The sequence below is a fragment of the Sturnus vulgaris genome, chromosome Z, assembly GCF_052056855.1.
Source record: "Sturnus vulgaris isolate bStuVul1 chromosome Z, bStuVul1.hap1, whole genome shotgun sequence".
Classification (NCBI taxonomy): domain Eukaryota; kingdom Metazoa; phylum Chordata; class Aves; order Passeriformes; family Sturnidae; genus Sturnus; species Sturnus vulgaris.
The window spans coordinates 56,509,550-56,537,048 of NC_142283.1; the positions used below are offsets into that span (position 1 = coordinate 56,509,550).

Here is a 27,499-nt window from a genome sequence, read left to right on the forward strand (position 1 = left end):
AACACTGACATGTATTCTTTCTAGTTTCATCTGCATTCCTCTGCTTTGCTATCCTCATCTGATATGTAGGTTTGATAGAGGGAGCTGGGTTCAGGCACTGATGCCCTTTCCTTGCAGCAGTGCAGAGCCTAGTGCAAGGACCTCAAATGGGTCAAGACATTGGCTAAAAATTGTAAAGATCAAATGTAAAGCTGTAGAGTAATTTTCAAGCACTGTGCAGGGAAGAAATTTGTATAGCATAATTCCATTAAATTTATTCTGATTATCCAAATTTGATGTGAAAGGTAAGTGTGACGTAGTCTAGTATTCCAAACACTTAATGTGAGTGGCTGGGTTTATGGAGGCCATCCAATAAATGCCAAATGAAGAGAGCTTGCATGACCAGGTCATTCTTCTTTTTTTTTTTTCATTATTTTCTTCTCAAATTAATTTTGATGTTTCTACAAGAGAAGAAATTTTCCCTTTTGGGAACATGTTAGAACCATATGCAAATTCTGCTCATTTATGAACATTCATAAAGATCTTGAAACAGAAACCATAAATCAAAACTTTTTAGTAGAAAAAGTTAAAGACTTAAAGTTTAATGCATTTTCCTTATGTATGGCTTTATTTAATGTATGTTTATAATATGGTATATTGTAAATATTTCTATTTCTAAATTTTCATTTCTCAGATTAATGAGTTATGAACTGCACAGTAATGTAGCTTTGTGGATGTGTAGCCATTTCCAAAAAATACAGTAAAGATCGTAATCATAAAGTTAAAAAGGACGCTCAAACTGGCAGATACATCTGATTTAACTAGTACACCATACATTAATCTCTTCTTTGCTGGAGCCTTCAAATATGAACTGAATTTGTAGCAAGTGTGTAAAATATTTCCTTTTGGAAATCAGTCAGAAATTTGCACTTAATCCCAATGAAGGCAAGGTCAACCCTTCCGTTGTTTATTTCTCTTCTCCATAGGTGAGTAACTTTGTCGTAAGCTAAGAAAGAATACTTACAACTTGGAACTATCATCAGTCATAGGTCCATTCGTTGACATCTACTAAGAATTCTCCTTTTAAGTGTAATTCCCTTAGAAAATTAAGTGTGTCAGACTTAAAATGTATCATGGTTCATATGGAAAAAATTTAAAAACTGTAACTCTGCCTATAATACACAAAAGCAGAAGCTTCCAGTGAACTAATGGCAACATTTATATTACTTTAGTCAAGAGAAAATATTAAAAGTAATGAGATTTCTACTGCCCAAGAAAGAGAGAATAAATACTGCACTATTTAATTAATATTTGGGGGTGGGGGGGGGAAATGCAACTATGTTGTTACCGTGTTCCTTAAGCATGCCCCTGTGTTGTTCTTTTTTCAAATGATGGTGGTGATTCTAAAAGTGTACTTGAATTGTATTTATTTAATACTGAGAGGGTTAAATGTCTCACCAGTGCCAACACTTTGTCATTATAATGAAGTACAATTCACAAGTGCCTGTAATTACACAGCCCTGTGCAATCAGCAAGATTTCTAAAGGAAGTCCATCACATCTAAAATAATGCTTTCTCCATTTGACAGTCTTAATTTCACCTGACATTTTGCCAGCCAGGGCACAAACTTTCTACAGAAAGCAGAACAGTATCCCTGGTCATCGTTAGACTAAAGAAGGTGGAAAATTAAGTTATTATAAAACTGCTTCTAATTATGTTAATGAATTATTACATCGTGTAGATGAACCTGATGTAGATCTTAGCTATTTCTTTTGTTGTTTTAGCTATTTGCTGTATTTGTTGTGCATGAAAAATGTTTTTGATAACCCATGTTGATCATACTTGCTAATGAACCAATGCCTACAATTACTGCACTTAAGAATATATCTTCAGAACATACAATGTTAGATGGTTCCTAATTAGCTCAATGGTAAGACACTAATTAATTTGATCAGGGTTATTTTGCCTGCCAAAGTAGAAGGATGGATGCTGCCACTGGAAAATGCTTGAGCATTTATCCTGTGGCTGTGTTTTTAAGGAAGAAAATTGGTTGTCAGTCTGTTTCAGAACGACTGGTAATGCAAAATGTTTTCTTAGTTATAAAGGCAGTAGATATTTAGTAGCTTACTCAGATCAATTTATTATGAAGCACCATGACACTTTGTGCTGTGAATCTTAATAATGCCCAGAGGCTTCACATGGAAATTGCTAATTTAATTTTCTCTGGATTACTTTTTTCATTTAAACAGCAATAATAATGTAAAGTGAAGTATAGAGCTCAAACAACTTACAAGAGTCCTTTCCCAGTATTCTTAACCTAATTTTGAAATATTTATATTTTTGAAATGCAGCTTCACATTTCAAAGATAAATTTAATTTTATTTTTTGTGGGCCTTATGTGGAAAGCTGATTGTTATTAGTTCTCTTAGTCCAGCCAGAGCAGTATCCTTACCACCAAAGTATGTAGGATGTTATTTAAAGGAAAACTTCTGTCAATCCAGCAGCTTGAAAGAAAGAGGACAATAAACACAACTTGCACTATGTCAGTGATATGCAATGTGAAAAAAAAGGGACCCAGAATAACACTTAGGTCTATGTGGTTGGAAACCAGACATGTAAAAGATGTACTTTGTCATTGAGATGGATATTGCTAATGGAGTTGCCTGTGTTGTTGCCAGATAATGAATGGATGAGCTCTAGCACAGCCTCTCAGGCTGCAGACACCATCCTCTCAGGCAGAGTAGGAGTGATGTGTTAGTGACAGCAGTTCTCAGGGGAGGAAAACGACAGAGGCTGAGGAATATATCAAGGGGGAGATCAGTGGTTAACAGACAGACTAGATGGCCTTTACTCACCTTCTTTGCAATCTCTGGATGTCCCCTCTGGCTATAAAAGAATAAAATGGCAGAAACTTGCTGTCATATCATTCACTTCTACATGGGCTGAAAGAATGTCCTTAAGTTCCTTAAGGTTTAATTATGTCCAGTTTTTGTGGCTGCTGATGGAAGAAAGAAGGAGAGGGAGGGAGGCAGGCATGTTTTTCCTTTTTCCCGTTAATTTTCTGCCCGTTAGTGTGCTCCTCCCATCAAAATGCATCCAGGCACCAATCCATGGGGCTGGAGCTGTGGTCAGGCCTCTTGTGGTACCTGCTCATTCCTTCTGACAGGCTCAAGCATTGAATGAGGATGGCCAACCTCCTAAGATGGGGATGGCCAGAAATTCCCTCAGTTTTCACAGCTACTAGCTGCTGTCTTGCTCTCTCAATTATAAATACAGAACACAGAAGCCAAAGTAGACACAGGCATTAAAATGAGAGCCAATTTTGCCCACTACTTTTTTTTATTTACTGATTGAAAATCATCAAAGTAAGACTGCAAGAAAAGAGCTCCAGAATCACTCTGGATGTTGCAAAAAAGGCTTGGACTTGTTCTTGTGCAACTTTGTTTTCAAATTACTTTTAAAACAAGACCAGCCCAAAGTGGTGGACTTCGTACATCCATCCACCTTAGCCAGCCCTAGAAGAGAAGGTGTCTAATGCTGCCTGAGAGGAGGAGAAGCAGGTGATGTAGGAGACTAGAGGAAACTTTCTTTTCCCTGATATTACTCAAAGGTTCACTGGGCTTTATTCATTACTAACAAAAGTGGTTTATTGGTTATATCGAAGTGCAGTGTAACTAGTATTGCCTTAATTTTACCTTTTCTTTAATTATTATTTAAATTTTTTTAAGCCAGTAAAAAAATTCAATCTAGACTTTGAAAAAGCCCATTATTTTCTTATATCAGCCCAAAGGAAATCTTGCTATCTCCAAAGTAGTATATTTTTTCCCTTGAAGATAATTCTTATTAATACCCTGTGCTGAAATTCGGACTTGAAAACAGCTTTTGTGTTCCCATGAAAAGAAAAAAGTGCATTATATACTTCATGTTACATGTGCTCTTCACACATAATTTTGAGGTTAATCACTGCTAAAGGAGACTTCTTGCAAAGCTTGAACTTTTAAAATGTTGCCAGGTGAGTAGCTCCTCACTAGTCAACCTGTTCAGATCAGTCATCAGCATAAAAATATTTGAGGATAGAGAGGTTCATCATTGTGTTTCTTTATAGTTGGGTTTGGGGTTATTTTTGTTGTCTCATTCCTTTGTTAACAGCTCCCTTCTACAGTATGTACCTGATAACAGAGGATAAATTGCAGCAAATCTTAACATGGTCACATACTTCAGAACACTAATTAGTCTGTTAAATTACAAAGATATCTGCATTTGTAAACAAAGTAATAAAATGCACAAATACGAAATCAGTCCCCAAGTGGCAGACCACGTGTGCACAGGAATGCTTAGTCTGCATAAATAGTTACCAGTTTTGATGTGTATGTATAATTTGCATAAATGATATAGAGGCCAGAGTTGACACAAGACCCTTGTGAAAAATAATTTTGGTATTAAATTTTCTTCCTTTTTAATGGAACATAGAGGATGGGAAGCCATGCCTCTGTGCTTTATATTAACAGATTTCTATTCTGAATTTCTGTAGAAAGAAAGCTGAGAAAATTTTCATTAGTATCAGAGGAACTCATATAGTCCATATATTATCAAATATGACTAATCAGTGCTGCTGCAAGCCATTACATCTAAAGGTAATTCTGCTGCTGCCACATTGATTATATGGTCCATATGGTTATGTGGAGCACAGTGTAGTGCACACTAACAGAAATGAAGGCATAGACGGGAGCTAACTTCCTCCATGAGCATCCAGGTAAGCCCTTGTTCTGGATACATGGGATGCAGGGAGTCAGAGCTCCTGGTGTATGTTTAACCTGCTGGAAACCCTTGTTCCCTTTGTCACACTTGCTTGGACTTGCTCATGTGTTTCTTATGGCACTCCACATCTCTTGAAGGTTTCCCATCTAGTTAGACTCTAAGCCCATCAGCATAGGAAATACATAATTGTCGTAGAAGACCACTGGATTACTGTAAAGGCGAGAAATAGATGATTCTCAGGAAAATTTTAAGCTGAGAAGGGTAATTTTAAATGAGACTTTGTGGTTTATTGTGTTTATAGAAGAAACAAAAGCAATTTGAGCACTAGAAATGTAACTGAAAACCATTATTTTTGTGAACTTCAATTATTAGTTTCGAAATGGTACTATAGAATTTTAACTTCCCATACTTTTTTCCTAAAGGAAGCAAATTAATATAGTCAAATTATAAAATACTCAGAACAAGCTTATGAATAAAACCCTGAAAATATCTTATTTGTGTCAGAACTCCTGGGCCATTCCCATTATATGGTTATGACCTAGCTTTGACAGGTGTGCTGCAAATGATCTTAGAATGTCAGATGAACTCTGATTAGAATTTCCAGGAGGAAATAAAAGAAAACAATTTTTTGTCAGGATATTATATCATTTTTGTATCCATTCTGTTGATTTCCATTGCTAGACCACTTCACCTATATTGCCATGGACCCAGATGTTGTCTTATAGTTAGTTGTTCCTGCTCCACATAGAAAGCAGAGATGGCAGCTACATGCAAGCCTACGTACAAGCCTTACTCAAACTATCAAATGTATTGTTATAGAAGATAGCCAGGATTTTTTTAGAAGAATCTGGCAGAAATTTGATACTGAGTGAACATGAGATAACAACGTAGGAACCTCAGCTACTTCTCATCAGATTTGAGCTCCAAACCCTTCACCAGCTCTGTTGCCCTTCTCTGGATCTGCACCAGCACCTCAGTGTCTTTCTTATTGTGAAGGGTCCAGATGTGAACACAGGATTTGAGCTGTGGCCTCACCAGTGCTGAGTACAGGGGGACAATCCCTGCCCTGCTCCTGCTGGCCACACTATTGCTGGAACAGGCCAGAATGCCATTGGCCTTCTTGGCCACCTGGGCACTGCTGGCTCATGTTCAGTCACTGTCATCAGCACTCCCAGGTCCTTTCCCTGTCATTCTGCCCCAGCCTGTTGTGCTTCCTGCAGCTGTTGTGACTGAAAAAGAATGTCTGGCAATTTGTCTTGTTGAGCTTAACACCACTGGTCTCATCACATCAATCCAGACTGCCAGATATGTTCATAGAGCTTTCACACCCTCCAGGGGGGCAAAACTCCCATCCAACCTGGTGTCATCCACAAACTGACTGAGGGCGTACTCCATCCCCTTGTCCAGATCAGTTATAAAGGTATTAAACAGACCTGGCCCCAGTACTGGGCCCTGGGGAACACCACTGGTCACTGGCCACCAGCTGGATGTAACTCCATGCAGCACCAATTTCTGGGCCTGGTTCTTTACCCAGTGAACATTGCACTCATCCAAGGCACGAGCAGACAGTTTCTCCAGAAGAATTCTGTGGGAAATGGTGTCAGAAGTTTTTCTGACGTCTGGGTAGACGACATCCATGGCCTTTCCCTCATCCACTAAGTGGGATGGTTTGTCACAGAAGGAGATCAAGTTAGACAAGCACATTCCTTGGGGCACATTCCTTGGTTGGCTCCCTCACCCCCTGTGCCAGAACATTACTTTCCACACACTCCAGGAACCTCCGAGGCTGTTTTGTCTCTGCTGTGTTGAATTTCCAGCAGACATCCATTAATTTGATGTTCCCCGCAAGAGCAAGGGTCAGTGATTCTCCTAGCTGCCTATAAAGTATTTTGTCTTCTTAATCCTGGCTGGGTGTTCTATAACAGATTCTCACCAGAATATCTGCTGTGTTGGCCTTCCCCCTGATTCCTACCCATAAACACTCAACCCTACTGTGACCATTATTAAGCTCAGGATAATCAAAACACTTTGCTACTTGTAGGGCTACCCAAAAGCTTCTCCTCCCTTGCCTGTCCCTTCTGAAGTGTTTATAGCCATCCTTTGCAGCATTCCAGTTTTGCAAGTTGATTTTGAGGTAACCTGTAGGACTTGTCGCCTTTTTTTCTCTGTTGACCCTCAAAGTGTCTGAGAACTAGACTAATCACTGGTTGCCAGTAGCACTTGAGATGGTATTGCAAGAACTTGAGAGATGTCAGAAGCAACAGTATTCACCCTTAGGGATAAGAGTAGAAGTCTGACCAGGCAGCATCTTTATATTTAGCAAATCCCTTTGTCTGGTCTTGTAAAATATTTGTTATGCATTTATTTTTGTGTCAGTTGATAACCTCTGTGTGGTACAAAGGGAGATCACAAAAGACAGGCATGAATAAAATCAGACATGCTAGGAGGTAAGAGAGGGAAGTGAAATAACTTTGCTTTTCATCTTTCACTTGTCCTTAAGTCGTCACTGGATAAGTATCTGATATGATTGGATTTGTCTTCAGCAGCAGAGGAGAGCACAGACTAGAAGGTAGTGTTCATGGACCAAAGAAGGATGTAAATCTGGGTTCTGATTTGCACATACAATTAGAGAAATAAGCTGTGAGCGGTTAGGGTAGTGTTTTAAAATAATTAGCACCTTCACAAACATTTTTCCTTAAAATGCATTTTCAACAGTAACCTAAGGCACAATAAAATGCTAATACATGGGATGAATAGGTATGAAATCAAGAAATTGTCTTCTTAAAATCTTATAATAACTTTCTTATTGTAAAAATTGTAACCTTAGTAAAGTTCTACTACTACATGGTTGGATCTACTTCTGAACTTCTTAGGTGACTCATTCCATTGAAATTTGGCTGGATCCTTTGAAGATGTAAGCACTTGTTTGTATTTTCATGTTTGGTTGGGTTTGTTTTACAGAGATATAAAAGATAGCTCTTTTAAGTGTGCGGTTTTTTAGACTTCCCCTCTGCCTTCCAGTTTGTCTTCCTAGTCTGATTTTGTTGAGAGGAACTTGAAAGAGATGGTTAAAAAGGGCACACACATCAGCAGGTGCCTGGACCTAAATTAGTAGAATTAGACCTAGGCCTTTAATTTAACTTGGCTTTAAGCATTCTACTGAAATACTGTTTTTTCTTTCAGCTGTTTGCAACTGCTCTTAATCCATCTGGTACTACAACCAGAGAGGTTATTCTGGGACCACCACTGTACACAGAGGTCGTAGAACCCAGTCCACAGGCTGTTTAGTTTTTAAAGACATTCTTGAGCAGAATTTTTGGGGCCTCTTGCTAAGTGCAAGCTAAACATAGGATGTGAACCTACTGTTGCTGTGCCAATTTACATGAGATGGAATCTGTGCATGAGGACAATTTCCATGTAACTTGCAATGGGATATAGAAGTATATGAGAAAGGATTAATAATTTATGTCTGAATTCACAATATTAGACCAAGAACAAAATGACATTTAACTTATTCTTCAAATCAGAAGAAAATTCACACTGTGGTGCACAGTGAATATATAAATTCATCTTAACATCTGTCACCATTAAGTTTCTTTGGGCTTGCTAAGGAGCAAGTTAAAATACTTTCGGCAGAGTGAAAGTCCTGTATTTTTATCTTGTAAGACACATTTTCTAGACTGTTGTTTTTAATTAATCCAGTGAGTTTGTCCACTTCACTGAAGTCACTGTTGTCTAAAGGCCAGTTGGATCTGCCTTCATTCTGCAATTTAGGATGTTTCTTTGGTTTCTGGCATGATAGATGGTACATGAGAAATGTACACAGTCAAATTATTTCTGTATAAATATTGAAGGAGGAGATTGTGCCCCTCTACTCCACTCTGGTGAGATCCCATGTGGAGTATTGCATCCAGCTCTGAGGTCCTCCTTACAAGGGCATTTCTTGACGATTTTTACTGGAACAGCCTTTTGGGAGCAAGTCCAGAGGAGGTCACCAGGGTGGCCTCCTATCAGAGGGATGTCCTCCCTCCTGTCAGAGGGATAGAGCACCTCTCCTGTGAGGAAGGGTTGAGTAAATTGGGTTTGTTCAGCCTGGAAAAGGGAAGGCTTGGGGTTGACCTAACTGAGGCCTCCCAGTACCTGCAATAAAGATGGAGAGGGACTTTTTCACAGGAGCATGGAAAGTGCAAGAGCACAAGACAGTGAGGAGTGGGTTCAAACTAAGAGAGAATAGGTTTAGATTACATATTGGCATGAAGTTCTTTGCTGTGAGAGTGGAACAGGTTGCCCAGAAAAGTTGTGGATGCCACATCCTTGGAGGTGTTCGAGGTTGGACTGGATGGAGCCCTGAGCACCTGATCTAACAAAAGGTGTCCCTGCCCATGGCAGAGGGTTTGGGAAGAAGTGATCCCTAAGGTCCCTTCCAACCCAAACCATTCTATGATTGTCTAATCTTTCATTCTTTGATGATTATATAATCTTCTCTTTGTAGTACTTCCGTTATTTTTATTGCAAATCATGTACAGTAGCTATAACTGGAGTAAATATCCAGTTGCATAGGAAGTTATAAAATGCAAGTATTTCCTAAATACTCATTAATCAACTTTACTAACAGAAATCTAAACAGTAAACAGACGTTACCTTATTTGAAGAGAAACTGTTTGACAACTTTCATCAGAGCACTCAGAAAGTTATAACAAAAACGAGCAAATATATTAGCCAGGGAGATTTTAAGTAGGCAGAAGACAAATTGCTTCTGGATGGGAATTAATTCGTGACACAAAAATCTTCTGCAAGATGTCGAGATGCTATGTGGACAGAAGCTTGATTTTATGTCTCACAGAGTCACCACAGTCCCAAGTGCATCTTTATGAGACATCTGTAAAGAGATGACATGAGTAACTGCAGGATCTAGTGGTCCTTTGAACTTTTGCTATCAATAACTGGAAGGTAAAATAGCAATCTGCCACTTTCTGCAAAGATTATTTATCTAGCGCTATGTCAGCTCTGAAGAGGCGGAAAAAAAGGGAAGGAATCAAGGGAAGGACTAATGTTGAGCTGTTTGTACTAAGGTTGTGCTGTAGAACCCAGAGGTCCATTAAGAAACAAAGTACTCGTGCTATTAGTGTCCCAGCCATCAGCTTTAGAGGTCTGATGTCACACCCATAGGATCAGTGTGGCCAATTCAAATCCCAGTGTTCCTTCACTGCTCTGCTCACCACGGAATAGTGGTGGTTTGTGGTTTTTTGTCAGAAATGTTCTTCAGTATTTAGACATGATATATATCATTTGGAGGTACAGCAGGACATGGATGACAGTGCTGCTTGGATGTAGGGGAGAATGAACAGGATTAAATGTTAGACACTTGAGACTGTTATGGAGTGTTCCCTTAGACTTTTCCTGCCTTTTTCATTTCCCTGCAGAACCTGGATTTATAATTGCCTGCAGTTTCTCCATTATATCTGACACTAGCCTGCTAAGCAAGTTTTCAAATTGTGGATTGATGCAAGTGAGAAATAACCTAAAGGATATGGAAGTAGGGTTGAGATGGGTATTAGTCTGGGAACTGCAAATCAAACTTCCAGGCAGGAAATGCAGATTTTAATAATATGTGAAAAGCAGCATAAGATACTGGGGGAAGAAGGTGGAAAGAGTTATTTAGCCTCAATTTCTTTTCTATTATACTATTTTTGGAATCATAATTTAAAGTATTTAAGCTAGGCTTTAATCACATAGGTGATTACCTATTTAAAACTAGGTTACCATCAACTGTAGAAGTTTTTAAATTACAGTTTTTGACATATAAGTACTGTTGGTCTCGCCTGATAGAGTACTCAGTATTAGGGACTGTGCAGTCTTACCAAGTTTTCAGTCACTCAGTATTCCAGTGGCTGATTCAGGAAAAAAAAGGCACTCCTTTTCTCTGTAGAACTTTAGTTTGTTTTGTAGTTCATTGCTTCCATTGATTCTGTTGGAAATGCAAATAATGACAGAAAGGATAGGCCGGCAGCTGCAGCTGTGAGACATTCACTCCAAATGTAAATGTGGCACATACTGGGACTAGCCTCCTGTCCTTGTGGCCTGGAGGGGTTTTGTCCGAAATAATGCAAGCAAGTGCTCCCAGGAGCTCAGGGAGTGAGCTGGAAGGCACACTTGAAGGAAACCAAAAGTAAAATTTTGACCTTTGTTACTGAAAATAAAGATTACAAAGATGCTCAGAGGTTTTAGCTAAACACATTTAAATTGAAAATGCCCTTTCAATAGAATTCACATTTTGATAAAATGACCTATTTTTCTTCATGTGCAGGATTTTTCAGGTGCAAGCAAACATGTAAAATTTTACCTCTATTTTGTTTCCCCCACAATTTCAAAATTGAAATGGTGTAAAAAATTAATTCCTTTTAGAAGGTCTTCTCACCAGAAAGGCATTGTTTTCCGTCTAATGTCAGACTGGCTTTATCAGGAACATTTTCACAAAAGTCTCCTTTCCCATAGTGTATTTCAGAGTGGGGTAGAAGGAGGGTCTCCACAGCTAAGGCACGAGCACTTATGCTGGCCACAAGTTCTAGTGAGAGCCTGATGTGCTGATACTGCCCATGTCCACTCCACTGGGGGACGTGGAGACACAGAATGTCCTGACTGTCTCCTTAGCCTCAACACACCTAATGCATGCTGGGCTCATGGGCAGCTCATGCTGCTTTTGTGCTGCTTGTTTTTATTGCGTGTTTGTATCTGTCCATTTACCTCTCATGTGAGTTTTTGCCCCTGAAAATTTCAATTTGGACAGAAAGGAGGCAAGGATCAAGAAGAGAAAGGAATGAGCAAAGAAATGAGGGCAGTTTTGTAATTAATCAGCACAAACATATTCAACATTTTGTGATGCTGGTGGTGCAAAGGAGATAAAATTCCATGGTTTAAAGTCATCCTCATCGTAAGGTCAGAGAGCCAAACCTTCCCAGGCGATCTGCTTTCCTATTTCCTTCCAAGTCACCAGGGCTGCATGTATCCAGCAATAAATTTTGCCAAGCAAGCCATCATTTGCAAGCCATCAGACTGTACCTCAATGCTGCAATTTATGTGACCAGTGTTCACATCTTGGGTTTATGAACAAGAAATTTAAACACTGGAATTGAGTTGCTCAGAGCCAGAATTAAGATCTTTTGTGATTCAGAAGGGTTTAGAATTTACTGCCACACAAACTATGGAGCAGTACTGCAATTCATAATTAAAATTTAAATGAACCTATTGTTTAATATTTGATGGTGAGATAAGAAATGAATGTTTTTCTTGGAGATGAAAATAATAGAAGGGCACTGTAGAAACTGTAAGCATGCATATGGATGAAGAATGGCATATACAGTAAGTCTGATAATAGTGGAGTAGATAGTACCCAGATACTTGGAATGGGTAGAAAAAATCTGAGCATAATAATGTTGGCACAGATCAACATTCACAGAAAATGAGAGTGAAGACCATCTCACAGGTATGTTAATACATAGGAATGTTAATATACAGAAGTCAAATGAGGGAAAAGAAGCTGCATCAGTGTAAAAAAATTAAACATAAGGTCAGACCTACTAATTGATTTTTTGCTCATGAATATATCCTTCCCATGCACTTGGTGTGCATGTACAATTCATGTGACTTGAAAACTGACATAGGCTCTGGGGATAAAAATGAGCCCTTAATATTTTAAGAACTCTCATCTGACTCAGTTGAATATAATAAGGTGTTTCTGAGAGTTTCTTGCATTAAACGAAACATTGCAATTCCACTTGAATTCTCAGTATCCCTGACTAAATGAAAGCAATTAATAGAATTCAAAGGACAGTTGCATGGGATGTTTTGTAAATATTTTTAAATAGGAGCAAACATACTGTGTCTTGATGATATAAAGTATAAGTCCCCATGCTTTCCCCTTGGTGAACAGCAGGGGTTTGTTTAAAGTTGCAGATCAAGATCTAATACTCACAAACAGCAAATAGATTAAATCTATAAACAGTGAGAGTTATGCCAAAGAACACATGGTTTTGTTTTATAACAACCAGTCCAAGGACAATTTGCAAATAAGTGTGCCAGTTTTCTGGAGATTCTTTCATATTATTTTTTTATTCTTTGGCATATAAAAGAGGAACCTTTCCCTCAGTTGCAAATATCATTATGAGGTTGGTTTTTTTTTTTTGATGAACAAATCAAATATTAGTGTCAGGGGCTAATACTCATACCAGACAATATATTTGCTTAGAATTTGATTTGATTCTACCCCATGCTTCATTGTCACCTAAATTAAAAACAAAAGCACAGGCACTCTCTCACATTATTTGCAAAAAAGAAGTCAAAGAAGAACCTGTTGTAAATCCAGCAAACTTTCTGAGACCCTCAAAGTGTGAATTAAGGGATGCTAGGAAGGTGGTCAGAGACATTGTTTTGAAATCTAGATCAGATTTATTCTTACTCTGTTAGTGATTTCCTAAAGCGCTTGAAAGCATGGGTCTGGTCCACCAGGTTTTTCCTAGAAGCAATGGGGAGGTAAAATCACCTCAGCAAATCTGCTGATTGTCACAGAGGATGGGTCCCAAAACTGCATGTAACCTCCCCGTGGGTTCCCACTGTGAACTATCCTGAGAGTTCCAAAGCCCTCTCTTGTCTGGGCAGTACCTGCTCTTATCAAGGGTGATATTAATGTGTTTCTAAAATCCTCGTGACATGCAGATGAGTAAATGGGTCTTCTTCTGCCTCTGTCCTTTTAACTGTATACAAGCAGCTTTAGGATAAGCACTGAATGTTTCCAGCACTGCAGTCCTAGTGAAAGGATAAACATATATATTTTTTTCATTTTACCTTTCTTAGCTTTGTGCAGAGAATATATAAACCTCTTTATGGAAATATATAATCTCCTACCCCTTGCCTACCAGCAGTCATATACAGTTTTAACTTTAGCATTCATAAAAAATGAATGAAATTTTGCTCAATGACCTATTAAAAACTGAGTAGCAGCATATGGGATTTAGCCCCATGGCTAGGCTTATGTGGGGACAGCCACTGTAACCAATGGCTCTTTTTATAATCACTGGGGATTTACTTTTTCTGGGTGTTTAAAAATCAGCTGTTTCAGTGCCAGTTCTTTTGCAAATGAGGAAGGTACAGGTTATCTGGGTTGGGTGAGGTTTTCAGCCTAGGTAGGACTGCAGAGTAGTGACAGGAGTGGGATATGGAGCACATCCTGTGACAGAGTGTGAGCTAGAAGCTGAGTGACAGTAATTTTATGTATCAGCAAAGGAAAAAACAAAACCCAAATAAGAACCTATGCAGTGACTATTCTTTGAAGAAGAGGTCTCCAGAAATGGCCTTTAGCTTAAGAAATGCAGTCAATATAGAATACTCAGATAACACAGTGAAATCCCACCCTTTGAGCAAAGGTGATGTTTCCTTGTACCCTGCCACCTGTGCAGACCCCGTGCATACTCCTCACTGTAAGACAGAGTTTGAGGCACATTCATTCTGAATTTGTACAGTACGTGACTGCTCTGATGCTACTTTTAGACTTGACTTCTTTTATTTACTGTGTATACATCTATTCTTGGACAATACACAATGGTACATCATCACATCTGTATCAGGAAGATTTTTTCTCTTGCTTTTCCGAGAGATCTCTTTCAAAGTATGTTGAAATGGACCTCCTTTTATGCATACCTGTCTAAGGGCACACTATTAAAGCCTCTTAATATCCTGATGGCGTCTTGCCAAATGCTACGAAATTCCAGTTTTGCCACTTTAGATTCTGCAGAATTTTTGAAGGGAAAACCTGCAGGAATTTTTGAAACTTAGATAAATCAAAATGTAGATATTGGTTATTGATAGATAATTTATACTTTAAATTTTTCCACGAAACTACCATTTATCTACTGAATTTACCACAGTCCCTCATTCTCAACTCTGTGAGAGCAGAGCATTTTTTCAATGTTATCTGGATTTTCTCCTTGAAATAACTCCCAAGACCTGTTCTTTTGTCTGGCTCTTGTGTTCCCCATTTTATTTTTTTAATCAGGAGAGATAAAGCATCAAGATGATTTCAACAGTATGACCCTTGGGGCTCCAGGTGAGAGTCTCCAGACATCAGAACTTCAAGAGCAAATTTCCAGGCACAGTCTATGCACAAAGGCAAAGCCTGAAGCTTGCTGGGGAGAGGGGCCAAAAACTGTTCTAAATCCTCTGATTTAAATAGAACCTTTATATCTCTAGTATCCACTCTGTATTGCTCAAGAGATACCACTTAATTAAATTGTCAGTATCCTTATGAAATCCCTAGGTGGAATATGGATACCAGACATCTTTTAAAACACACAAAATGAAAGAACTATATTTTAATTGCAGTCCTCATTGCTGTATGCCTGTATCAGCACACCAGCTCTATTAAAAATACATTCCCAACACATTTATAGATTTCAGTTTTGACACTTAGAAATGTGTCATCTTGGCAGTCCTTTGCTGGAGGCTACTTGGTATCAATTGCCAGATGTAATTAGAAATCTGAAATTTGTTTAAAAGGTTGGTGATCACCATTATTTGTGCTTTAACCCTAAGATTTTTTAGGTTTCAGATACAGAAACAAATTGCCAGAGGTAATTTTTTTGACAGCATGATGTGTCATTTGTATGATGAAACCGGCTTTAATAATTCAGTGGGTGCCTGCAAACAGTTGTTTAGTGATTGTGTCCTTTCTGTTCAAATCTGCAGTAGAAAACTCATTTGTGTGCTAGGCCACTAGCTGTTTTGTCAGCGTGACTCTGCTGATTTAATTGGTATACACTGAGAAGACCTAGTTAAAAATACCTTTGTAAATTTAATACTTATCTTTTATGATAAATACAGACAAGACAATGCTGACCAATAAAAGAGACATCTCATGTGTTTTTCAGTATCCTAGTTTCTCTTTTACAGATGTCTTTATTTTCACTGATGGTTCTCCTGAAGAGTACTTAAAATCAGCCCTGAGGCAGCTTTACTTTTGGAAAGGACTAGGTGAAGCTGATCATGTAATGATGTGGTAACTCAAGAAGAAAAGCATACATAAAGTTTACCCTGGAAAGCATCACAATATATTAATTCATAACTAAAAATCCTTGTATTTGAAGCCGTGATTCTTTAAAAAAATCCCCACTGTTTTCACAAAGCTCTGTTGTTCACTTAAAAATGTTCAAACTGAAAATAAAAACACATGTTCTTCTCAGTGGGAGAGAAAGTGTCAGGAGACCAGAGCCATAGCAGCTTACAGATTAGTCTCCCAAGAAGAGCCTGGTCTGTGCATGTGTTATGGAAGAAGCTTTTTAGTCAGGAGGCACCAGGTGGTCACCTACGGTTGATCTAAGAAGCAAACACTGCCACAAATGCTATTAGTAATGTGTAATGAGATTAACTCCCCACAGTATTTGCAATATCCTTGAGGGGTTTTTTTCACTGAAGCAGCACAGGGCCGATAGCACCCCTTAGACAATGAAAGAGTTTAATCTTTCATTGTTGTATGCACGCAATTCTCATCGGCATTAACAGGAGTTAAGCATGCACAAAAAGGGAAGAATAAAGCTTGGAAATTTAAGCAATCGTAGTATGCTAGAGGTTTCCAAGAGTTTCACAAAGGACCAGGCCAAAATTGTATGGCTATTCCTACTGAGTGGTGTTAAATATTTTCAGAAATGTGCCAGTTTTTGCTGTCACACTTGCTGGTTCATTGATTTCTGGTTTCCAAGTCCTCTGACTTGTGTTGGTGGATATTTTTTACTTGTATCAGTGGATGTGGGCTATCACTGTTTCTTGTTTATGCACTGCTTTTTGTTGTTCCAGTTTCAACCACTGATAAAGGTAATTGGTTTGTGAAGTTTTAGAGATTAGGTATTCAAAGACATTGCCTTTGCAACATAATGTTTGAATATGGGTTTGTATTTCCTGAAGATAAGTGCTGGCTTTTTCCCCTCTCCCTGTTTTTGATAATCTAATTAGAGGATAGTATTGTCTTTTTCTGCTGTATAATGTAGTTCAATTGGTTGTACTTAAGCACATCATCCAAAAATTAAAGACCAAAGACTGGAGGAACTACTTTATGGCTTATTTTAATTGCAGAAATGAAGCCCAGAAGAATGTTCCCTTTGTGCTGAAACTGGTGTGCCCTCTCATTTTCTTCTCTGTAAAATCTAGCATTAATTAATAGTATTTGCCTATATTGTACACAATAGAGGCAATTGATTTCATATTACATTTGCAGTTTGTATGAAACCATCAGAGTGAAGAATTGCACACATGCAGTAAAGAATCAGCGGAGGAAGGTATTTGGAGGCTTTTAAGAGGCTCTGCCTTGGGGAGGAACAGTTGCTCTGCTCTTTCAGACCAAGAAAGCGGTTGCTGCTAGAAAGGGACAGTGAATTTAATCCAGAAATTGATTAGCAACACTGTTTATATGTAAAGCAGAATAAAAGCTTTGGGCAGGTTTTGCTATGGAGCCGGGTGGTTGCTGGGGGAAAAGCTTATACCTGGTTCTCATTAAGGGTTTACAAACAGCATCTTGTTATATTTCGTAGTGCTTCCAGAGACTCAGGGATATTCCACAGCTGGTGAATTAGTTGATACTAATACTACATTCAGTAGAATGCCAGTTTCCTAATATGCACAAAAAATAAACCCAAGTATTAAATAATATAACTTTTCCACTCTAATAGAGCTGTGATGATTCTATGATTTTTTTCAGGGAATAGCAATAAAGCTGTGATGTTACTTGAGAAAGAAGAACTTCACAGTTCTTCAAAGAGCACCACTAGGTAAATTATGTTGAGATACTTTGACAAACAACAAAGGGATTTTCTGGTATAAAACATTAGTGTACAGGGATCAAGAGTGGATTATTAACTGTGGGGTTTTTCCCCCAAGAAAATATGCTAATTGCCAGACTAAAGAAAGATTCAAACATAAGTAATTTTAAAATGCTGCAAAGTAAAGTGTCTGATCTGCAGTGCCAAGCTCCTGGAACAGTCTTAGTGCTTGCAAACATATCTGTCATTCATTATTCGTGAGCTGCCAAGGTGAGGAAATCCTCTCTGATTTGAACTAGGAGGAAGAACAAAAATTGTATCTAAACTGAGAAATTTTAATCAATACATGGCAAAGAAAATGTGCTTTAGGGAAAGAATGGATTTCCTATGTGTGAAGCCCTTATAGGTTGTATTGACTTGTCATATTTTCAACAGGAATGGCAGATGAACTTGAAACTTAATTGCATGTAAGGTAATGATACCAAGACCAGAAATATCCTCCAGAGGATTTTAATTGGAGCTTTGGTTTTGGCTTCAGCTGCCATAGTGATGAAAATCCATTAGTAAGAAGGCTGCAGCAATTTAGAAACATTAACAGAAACCTTCTGAAGTGATCAAAATTCAGATATTTCTCCCTAAGGACATATAAAAGACTAAAAATGTATTCAGGTAGAGATGTCTGAGAAGAGGAAAAGCAAACTTCTGAAATTATTTTTTTCTGAAATACTCCTTTCAGTATTTATCCCTTTGCACCACATTTTAAATCTACGTCATCATTTCCCTGATGCTGCTGTGCTCCATTTTCCTTATGAAAGTGGGAGTTGCAGTGAAGTGCAAGAAGCATCTGCAGAGTGTGCTGCAGAGGAAAGGAAAAAAACTTCCCTCCCCAGGCAGTCAGGATGTTGTGGGCTGAACAGCACAACCAGGCACTGCAGCACAGGGAGGTAAAGTGAATTGATGTTAAAAAAAAAAGGTTTTAGCAATGGCAACTTTTGTAAGAAAATAAAATAAATTTAACTGAGGTTGTTTGGTATTCTTTTGAAATACAGGAAGGGTCTTGGCAACTTGGTTAAATACCATTAGGGAGAACCATAATAGCTGATGTTTCCTATCTTGATTTCAAAAGCAGATCTTGATAATCAAAGAACCTTTTCCATTCTTCATTGACCTCAGTGGCAATATCCCTATGGAGTACACTTGGATTTGAGGTACATGCTAAGCCAGTTAATGGAGATTGGCACGATCATACTTCGTTAAGAAGTAGTTAAAAGAAATCCAGTAGTTTGGTTGGTTTTGGTTTGGTTTTTCCCCATAAAAAGCAGCCCTTGGAAAAAGCATGTTTGGTGCAAAAATCTGCTTAGCATCTTTAACAGTAAACAGTTTTGTCTGTAATGTGAATATACTGGTCACTTGGTATAACAAAAGAACGCTTAAGTTTCTGGCCAGTCCTGTGAATTTTGAAATGTGATGTGTTTGATTAACCATGAAGTATGAGATAGGGGTATTGAGAAAGAAGCAGCATTTTTCCCAAATAAGATTTTATTTGGTTATTTGACAGTTGAGATGTGAGAGATATCTTTTCTAAATAACTGACTGAAGTTCAAATATCACATTGCAAAAACTATTTTAAATAAATTATACTGGGAAGTGGTCTGCTCTGTCCAGGATTATTTTAATTCCTGGGTCCAAGATGTTTTCCAGAAGTAAAAGAAGACGTTTTCCTTCTTTCTAGACAGAGAGGGTCGTGGAAGCGGTCTGATGTTGTGCAGCTCTCCCTCTCTCCCTGGTTAGTAACCTTCCCAAATGCAGTTTCAGTTGAGGACTTTTATTGACCTTCGGGATTCGTGAGTCAGCTCTGCATTACTGCAGTCTCCCATGGCGGTGTGTGCTGGCTGCCAGTTTCTATGCAGTACTAGGACACTGTGCTGTGCTGCTGAAAAATAAATTCCCAGGTCTGCGGACCAGTTCTGCAGTGCATCCTAGAACAGGGCATTTTCTATGTAATTAAGATTTAAGGATAGGAGAGAGATTAATGAGAGACAATGAAAAAGTCTAAAAATACATAGCTGACCATGGTGTATATGCCATTAGTTTACTATCTTGCTCTTAAGAGCTTCTTAAGATTATTACTTCTGTAATCTAGAGATGTAACTCAAGACAAATGCTTGCAGAGAATCTCACATTTACCTACCTGCTTGCCTCAGTTTCGTGACATGCAGAATCTGTGAGGGGAAAAGATGGAATTGCTTGGCTTTTGCCTAGATAGTCCCAGACAAATTCCTCGCAAAATTCAGTGGATTTTGTTTTCTGTTGCAATTTTAAGCTAGGGTTTCAAGATCTGCAGTGGTTAAATAATATCAATATCTTAACAGTCAGGGAAGTAGTTCATGGAAGAATTTCAGCTCTGGGAAGTAGCCAACAGGGTCCAGTAAAAAAAAAAATCCATTATGTTTAACTTAGCTTCAGTATTCTCTAAAACACAAAATTGTGATGTACTTGCAGAACCGAAAGGGTTGTCTAGCTACAGCACTCCAGTGGGCTTCTAAAAGCTCATGTTTCTGTTTCCATATGACCTTGGAAATTGTTTCCATATATGTATTTTATGGGATTAAAATTCTGTCACACTTACCAGACCTGTTCTAAAGATAAAATAAATTGTGAATGTAGTTGTTTAGAGATCGCGGTGTCTGTAGAGTTTTATCTACAAAACCAGTATGTGGAAATATTCTACAGCATGATTAAGATGCATATTTCAGGAAGCCACTCTGAAACTGTGAATATTTTGGAGGAAGATCTTAAATTTTAATTATCTGGAGCATTAATACGTGCTATATGTTGCCTTGAAAACAATGGAAAATGCTATATAATACATGTGGAAAGGGCAAACGAGTTGATGGATCAAGCAGTCCTCTAGCATCTCTGAAACTGGCTTCAGGTAAATGAATTGCTGGTGAAAGCCCATGTCAGACACTGGAGTTGGAAAGAGGTGTTGTCTTCTCAAAGCTACACTGACTGCAGCCAGGATGTTGGTTAGGGCAGTTCTCATGACTAGGAACATTGCATAGCCCTCTAATAAACACCAATCGCTCTTCTCTTTCTGCCCTGATGTTAAACTACTCTGTTCTTTAAACACTTTTTTTTTCCCTCTTTCTGATCTTCTTCACAGAAGATCGTTTATCATATGAGTAGGATCATAAAGAAGCACTTTCCCTTTGGAGCTGCACTTTCCTTTTGGAAAGCGTAATTCCAGCTGCTCCAGTTCAGATTTATGTCCTGTGCTTGCCATCCTCTTGCTGAGATCACAGCGCTGCTAAATCCTGGTTTACAAAGCTTCTGGGATTTAAGCTTTACTTGTCATGTGAATTGTAAATGGCACAGGTCAATGGAAGAACAGAAATGACAGAGTTCAGAGGCAGCCATGCAAGGGTGTGGCATCATATGAGAAAGCAAAGACTGTTGCCAGGGATCTGTTGTCTCTACAACTGGCTAGGATATTGTGTCATTTCCCCAGAAGGATGGAATCTTATGTATTGGTAATAATTGTTTGTCATAGGATGGATCGGGAATGTTTGATTTCCTAATCCAGGAAGGACTCCAGCAATCAAAGACTGTCACTTATTTCACAAAGAGGCTGGTCTTTTTTCCCATTGGTATTCAATTTTATGCTCCACAGCCATAACTTGTACTGAACTTGTTGAACAAATTGATGCTGTTGACTGACTATTATTGACTTAAGCAAAGTCAAGGGTGAACCCATTTATTGAGAGCATTGGATTGCACTACTGTTGCAAGTTCAGCATCTAAACACCATGTGGAGGTTTTTGGGGTTTTTTTTCACTCTGATTTTATTGAGGTCTTCAGAAGCATTGGTTTAAAATTTCATTTCTGTCCAGAGACGTGGTGAATCAATAATGAAATCCCTAAGCTCCTTGGTTCAGTTTTTGTAGTATATTCCCTCTTTTGGGAGATAGATGTATTTTAGTAGACATTAAAATTATAATATGTAAACTTATCTTGTTATTTTACTTTAGACTGATTTGCTTCAGCTTTTCTTTTCAGGGTAGTCTTTGATTTTTAATGCTTTAGGAGTCCTTCATAGTGTCCTGAAATTGTAAAGTATCGAGAATTATGTGAAAATTACCATTTTCTGAAGGTGAGGAATGAGAGTTGAGAGTACTAATTTGCCCGACACTAACAGATGGGAATGAAAGGGCAGCAGTTTGCTTCTACTTGATAAATGGCTGTATTTTGACAGCAGATTAGATGGCACACAAAGTTGGCAAACACACAAGAGATCAATATTTAGTGTGAAAAGACGACAAAATTAGTCTTTTGATCAACAGGGTGTGAAAAAGGTGATGTAATGTCTTAAATTAACTTCAGGATGTTTCAGGGCGAATGGTCACGGAACAGTGAGGTCCCTGCAATCACTTGTAGTTCTTGCAACAGCTCCTAGCACAGCTGAGTTCATAAGTCTCCAAGTATTAGAGATTAAAATTTGAGGCAGAAAATATGAATCCAACTATGAAAATCAGTACAAACAGGTTGACTTGCCTTCTCTCACTGCTGTCCAAGAGTCCTGAACAAGGAGTGGTGAACTGGGTTCATGTACTGTAACTGGAGGCTTAATCTTGCTGTCACTGTTCAGGCTGCGTAATCATTGTCTGTCTAGCCTCCCACTTTCAGGCTTTGTTATTATCTGGAGGTAAAAACCCAAATGAGTTCTGACAGATAAGGACTTACACAAAAACAAAAATTAAATTGTATGCAATGGGTTTTATTTCATTATATAGTTGTGAGCTTAAAATGAAAAAATACAGAACAGGAGGATGCAGGACATTGCCTCTCAGGACTTTTATTTAATAAATTGTTCAAAATCAGATGTGGGTAGGAAAAACGTTTAACTACCACCAGGCTGCAGCTGAACCAAATTAAACTCAAATATCAATCCTATTTATTTGGGAAGAGGGAGACAATAGAGATTTATGCTTTCTGGAGAGTCACAACACAGTTCAGTATTCCAGCTGATCAGATGCAAGAAAAATTAACCGAACTTTGCAGAGATAACACATAATTCCCTATAAAAACCATGTAACATTAGATATGAATATGAATCTACCATCAGCAGGTTTAAATGATGGCAAGAAGAACTCTCACACTTTGCAGTTAGTGTCATTCTTCCACATCTTTGTCTCCATCAGAGGACTCAACAACTGTGAACTCATTATTAGATTTGTTCATAGCTGTCACATCAGCTTGGCATCCTAGAAGGATTTTATTTTCACCTAGAAATGTATAAAATACTCTGATATTCGTACATATATAGGAGTTATTGCTGGAAAAAAATTATTATAACTTCCTTGCAGACAGTGAAAATTTAGGAAGCCATTGGGCTGAATTGAGCCCTAGAGGCAGTGAATCCATCTTCTTTGGCATAAATTAAATTATGCCTGTGTTATGCACGCCCCATTGTGTCAGCTAGTTACAAGACTGAATGATTACCCTCCACAGTCCCTGGCATGACCTGCAGGGCTTTCAGACTTTTCCTGAATGGCGTTTTCTGAAGTCCTGTTCTTGTAGTCCAGTGCCTGGATTTTAGACAACCATTTCTCCATCAGGTCTGCAAATCTCTTTCTTCTTACTTGCAGTTACAGAACTCTGCAGTTTTACAATATCAGAATTTCAGTGACTCTGTAAAATCACTACCTTGCTCAGTGCTGGACACTTAACCTACTTCTCCAGCTTGCAGTTTAGTTCAGCAGGAAGCTTAGCATGCTTTAGTATCCCTTTCTCAACAAAGAAGTTGAAGAGGATGGAGTGCTCCATATAATTTATGCAAGATTTCTTCAGATAATTGATAGACTGCTATAAAAGGGGATCGTGTTTCTTTCTCTGTGGTCTGGAATTGTTGTTGCAATGTGGTGCCTCCAGGCAGACAGGATATTTGGGCTGATCACAACTGCAGTATTATTTGACAATTTATACCCATTGATCTTTGTATTGAAAACAAGGAAAAATATATTTATTCAGTTAGTACAACACATAGCAACCATCAGACCAGTTGTCCAGACTCTGAGTACTCTGTGGATAATATAGGACAACCATGAAGAACCCAAAGTTAACACATCTGGTTTTGAAGGACAAGTAAGTCCACACTAGAAATAGCAGATGAAATAGTGAGCAGTTTGAAGTTACTTAAAATGTATGAGATATTAGATTACTGTTGGCTATGCAAAGAGCTCTTTTTTTCCAAAGAAATTTATTGCTTCTAATGTATCATGTGCAAGGGATATGATAACATTCCAATAACCTTCATCAGACATGGTAAATCTGAAACAGATTGTAGTTGAGATAATTCTTGAACATCAGTTATTGCTTCCCAGCACAATGGCTCCAATACTCCAATGCTGTCTTTAAAGAGTCTAAGCGTCCCTTACAACTTTAGGGATGGATGTTTTACGGTTCATTTTGGAGGATTTCTTCCCTCGGTGTCTGGAAATTCCTCTAAAAGACGTGAGGCAGCTAGGGGGACCTAGGGGCAGCTAGGGCATTGAATCTACTTACAAGTGCAGAGCACTGGAGGTTCCTAGCTGCAGAGGGGTCATTGCATATTCATGGTGTGTGGGAAGTTTCATTAGCCAGCCCTGCAAGCTGTGCCATCTGTTAATACCACCCAGCAGGGTGGCTGACGTAACACAGCCCTCACGTCTCCTGGCGGTGAAATGCGACTTTGAAGTTCTTTACCACGAAAAATGAGAGATGTTTGAAGTTGCCAGAGAAATGTGTTTGAATACCAGATCAGTGTCAAACAGTTACCATCTTCAGGGAGAAGGCATACTTCCAGAGAGAATACTCCTTTCACCCTTTCTGCTGAAAATGACCACAGGAAGGATTTGCCTGCTTCCTCTCTGTTTATTTTGTGTAGGAATTGCATTGATAGGAAGCACATGAATGTTGATGTCTTCCTGGAGTGACAGAAGAAGCTGGTGGAAACCCCTCTATTGAGTCGCCTGTTACAGCAGGCACACCCATGGGCTGGGTTGCCCAGGCATGCCCAGGAAAAGGTGTGTCAGTAGTGATGCTTGGCTAAACAAACCTTGAATGACAACTTGATTCCTTTCCCTTGCCATTCATTTGCATTTTGTGTTTGCACAAATTTAACATAGTCACTGTCAAAAGTGTCCCTTATGTTCATGCTGCTTGATCGGCCTGAAAAAATTGACTGTATAAGTTAAGAAAACTGTTCTGTCACTTTTCTAGGAAATGTGACTAACACCATCCCCTCAATAACCACACAATAAATTTCATTGATATTTGGATGAGTAGGGGGGCATTAAGATCCTATGGCCATAGAAACTGGGTTGATGAGTGCAATTTTAAGCAATTTTCACATGCTATTTACTTCTCTCTGTTCTTATTCTGAATCAAACATCTGCCAGACTATTTGCTCGTATCAGTTTTTAATTTAAAGCTTTAATTAATAAAGTCAAAAGATGAGCAGATACTTGGATTTCTTCCAAACATAAATAATATTTATGTATTAAAAAGGGGCTTTGACTTGTTTCCTATAAGCAGGTAAAATCTATCCACCCAATCACTTCAATACAATGTGGAAGTTTATTCCTTTCTTCCTCTGTCAAACCACAGAAATGATTTGTCATGTGTAAAGAGAGGCTGCAAAAATCCAGTAAAGCAGCCCCAGATGTACACAAGTCTCAGGTTCTCCCACTCCCTTCTGTAATAAAATTAAAAATTTTAAAAACTCTGGCTGTAAGTCACAGTCTCTTGCCAATTTATGAGGTGCTGTTGCTGCTTTCTGCTCCCACACTATGACAGTTAATTTCTGTCTGTTGAAACTATTCCCATGGGAGACTTTCCTTCATTCCAGCTGAGCATCTCAGGATACCAATCTGGGCAGCAAGCCTGCATTACTCTTACACAATTGCAAATAGTTTTTCAAAGTCTTTCATATTTCTCAAGCGGTGACATGGGACCATGTTACCGTCATCAGCAAGGAGCTGCAAACTTCCCAGGTGTTCCATGGGATGGGAGCCCTCATAGTGACTCACACCCTGGCAGTGCTGGGTCCCCGCCCTGCCTGGTAATCTGTAACATGTTTATGCCGAGGGGTTGAAGAGGGAGACAGTCACAAATGCATCTCTGAGTGGACACCGTGTACATGGTGCCTGCCTCTGGAGATCAGTCTCGGGGCCCGTGAGCCCGCACAAGCACTGGAGCAGGGTGTCTGGTAGGATGTGAGTAGCCACCACTGGTGTTGGTCAGCAGGAGCTGTGACTCCTCAGGTCAAATCCTTCCCAGCTACACAGACAGGACTTGGAGCAGCTTCAGTTCAGTCCAAAGTATGCCTTGAGCCCGATGAAAGCTAAGCATCTTTGTCTGACTTTGCATGTGGCTAATTGCATTTCTTTTCTACCTGTGTTTAATGTGTTCATGTCTAATGATATATGAGCCTTAGTCTAGCCTGAAGCAAAGTATGTGCTCAGTGTCACCAACTATTAAACAAGAGATTTCAGTGTCAGCTAAAGGGTGATGATTCCTTTCATTTCCTTAACAATAAGATTCAATAAACTCCACCTAATCTCTTGATTTAAGGGAAATCTGACAAACAACTAAAATATCAGAGCACAGAACATCTTCTGAAGGAGTCTGTGGTAACAGAGCTATCTGGATGTTTTATTGACCGTAGCTTTATATGTATATTTCTGATAGGCAAGGAAGCAAAACTGTAAAAATAAATTGAATTGCAAAGGGTAATAGCAGAACTGGATGTTACAGAGGGAGTGAGACCTTCACTCTTCCACTTCTGTAATATATAATCTGTACCCTTCTTCCAAGGAAGTATAGCAGAAAGAATATATGTTAAGAAAACTAGGTTTCTTCAAACTAAGCAGATATTATCCATAAGTTTCTAGGCACTGTCATGCACGAGAGAACGGTCTACAACCCTATCTCACATTTTACTTGAGAGCACTATTTTCCTTCTCCATCACTTTCCATCATTTGGTTGTAAGCTCACATGCTTATAAATGTAGAGGTTCCCCAGAGCAACAGCAACAGATGGAGCACGGTGGGAGCTCAGGGGGCAAGGAGGAGGAGGAAGGCAGGACTGGTGCAGCAGGGCAGTGAGGAAGGAAGAGGGCATTGCTGGGGCAGGTTGGGCAGCACGGAGCCTGCCCCAGCCAGGGACACTGCGGGAATGGCTGGCTGCCCTTCCTCTCACACCGTGCTCTCAGGCATGTGGAGCTCCTTTCAGCCTGACTGTCCTCAGCCTTGCTAATCTACGTCTCTTTACAGGAGACGTTTTCTAAGTTGGCAAATAGGTCTGTGTCCCGTACTCCCTTTTAAGCCTAATTAATTATTTTAATTGATTAATATTGCGCCAAGCAGTTTGCTCAGAAGAGATAGCTCTTCTGGTTTTTTAGACTAATTACCAGTCTGGATTTCTGAATGACAATCCAATGCTAATTAATTTCACTGCAGTTCTCACAGAAAGAGACCCTGATAAGAACTTGCCAATTAACATAAGGGGGGGAAAAATCAACAGTCCTGTTTTGTTTTCCTGGCATTCACTCCCAGTCAGATGAATATCATTATTAAATACAGAGACAGACTAACAATGAAAGCCAGTAGGCTGCAAGGCTGCTCCAAACTTGCCCAGACTTTAATATTTCAGGATCTAGATGTTTTTGTATGACCTGTCATTCTTATTGCTTGACATTGCTTGCTACAGCTTTTGTAAGCAGGAGTGAGATAAAGTAGGGCAACATGGCAAGTGTCTAACCATCCCCATAGGGAACTTTTTGCAGTGTCTCAGTGTTAATCAATACCAGTGGAAGGCTGAAGGGAGCACTGTGGCAGTGTGGGTTCTAGTTTTCACTTGGTTTGTCAGGGCCAGATGCTCAGCTGATGGTGCTCCCTTACCTGCACTGGCTCTGTGGCAC

At 39.0% G+C, this 27,499-nt stretch overlaps 1 protein-coding gene across 1 annotated transcript in view; it reads left to right on the forward strand.

The window, feature by feature from the left end:
* The window catches only part of MAP1B (microtubule associated protein 1B), a 68,459-nt gene that overhangs the window by 17,875 nt on the left and 23,085 nt on the right, over positions 1-27,499 (forward strand). The gene's annotated exons all lie outside the window — the stretch shown is intronic.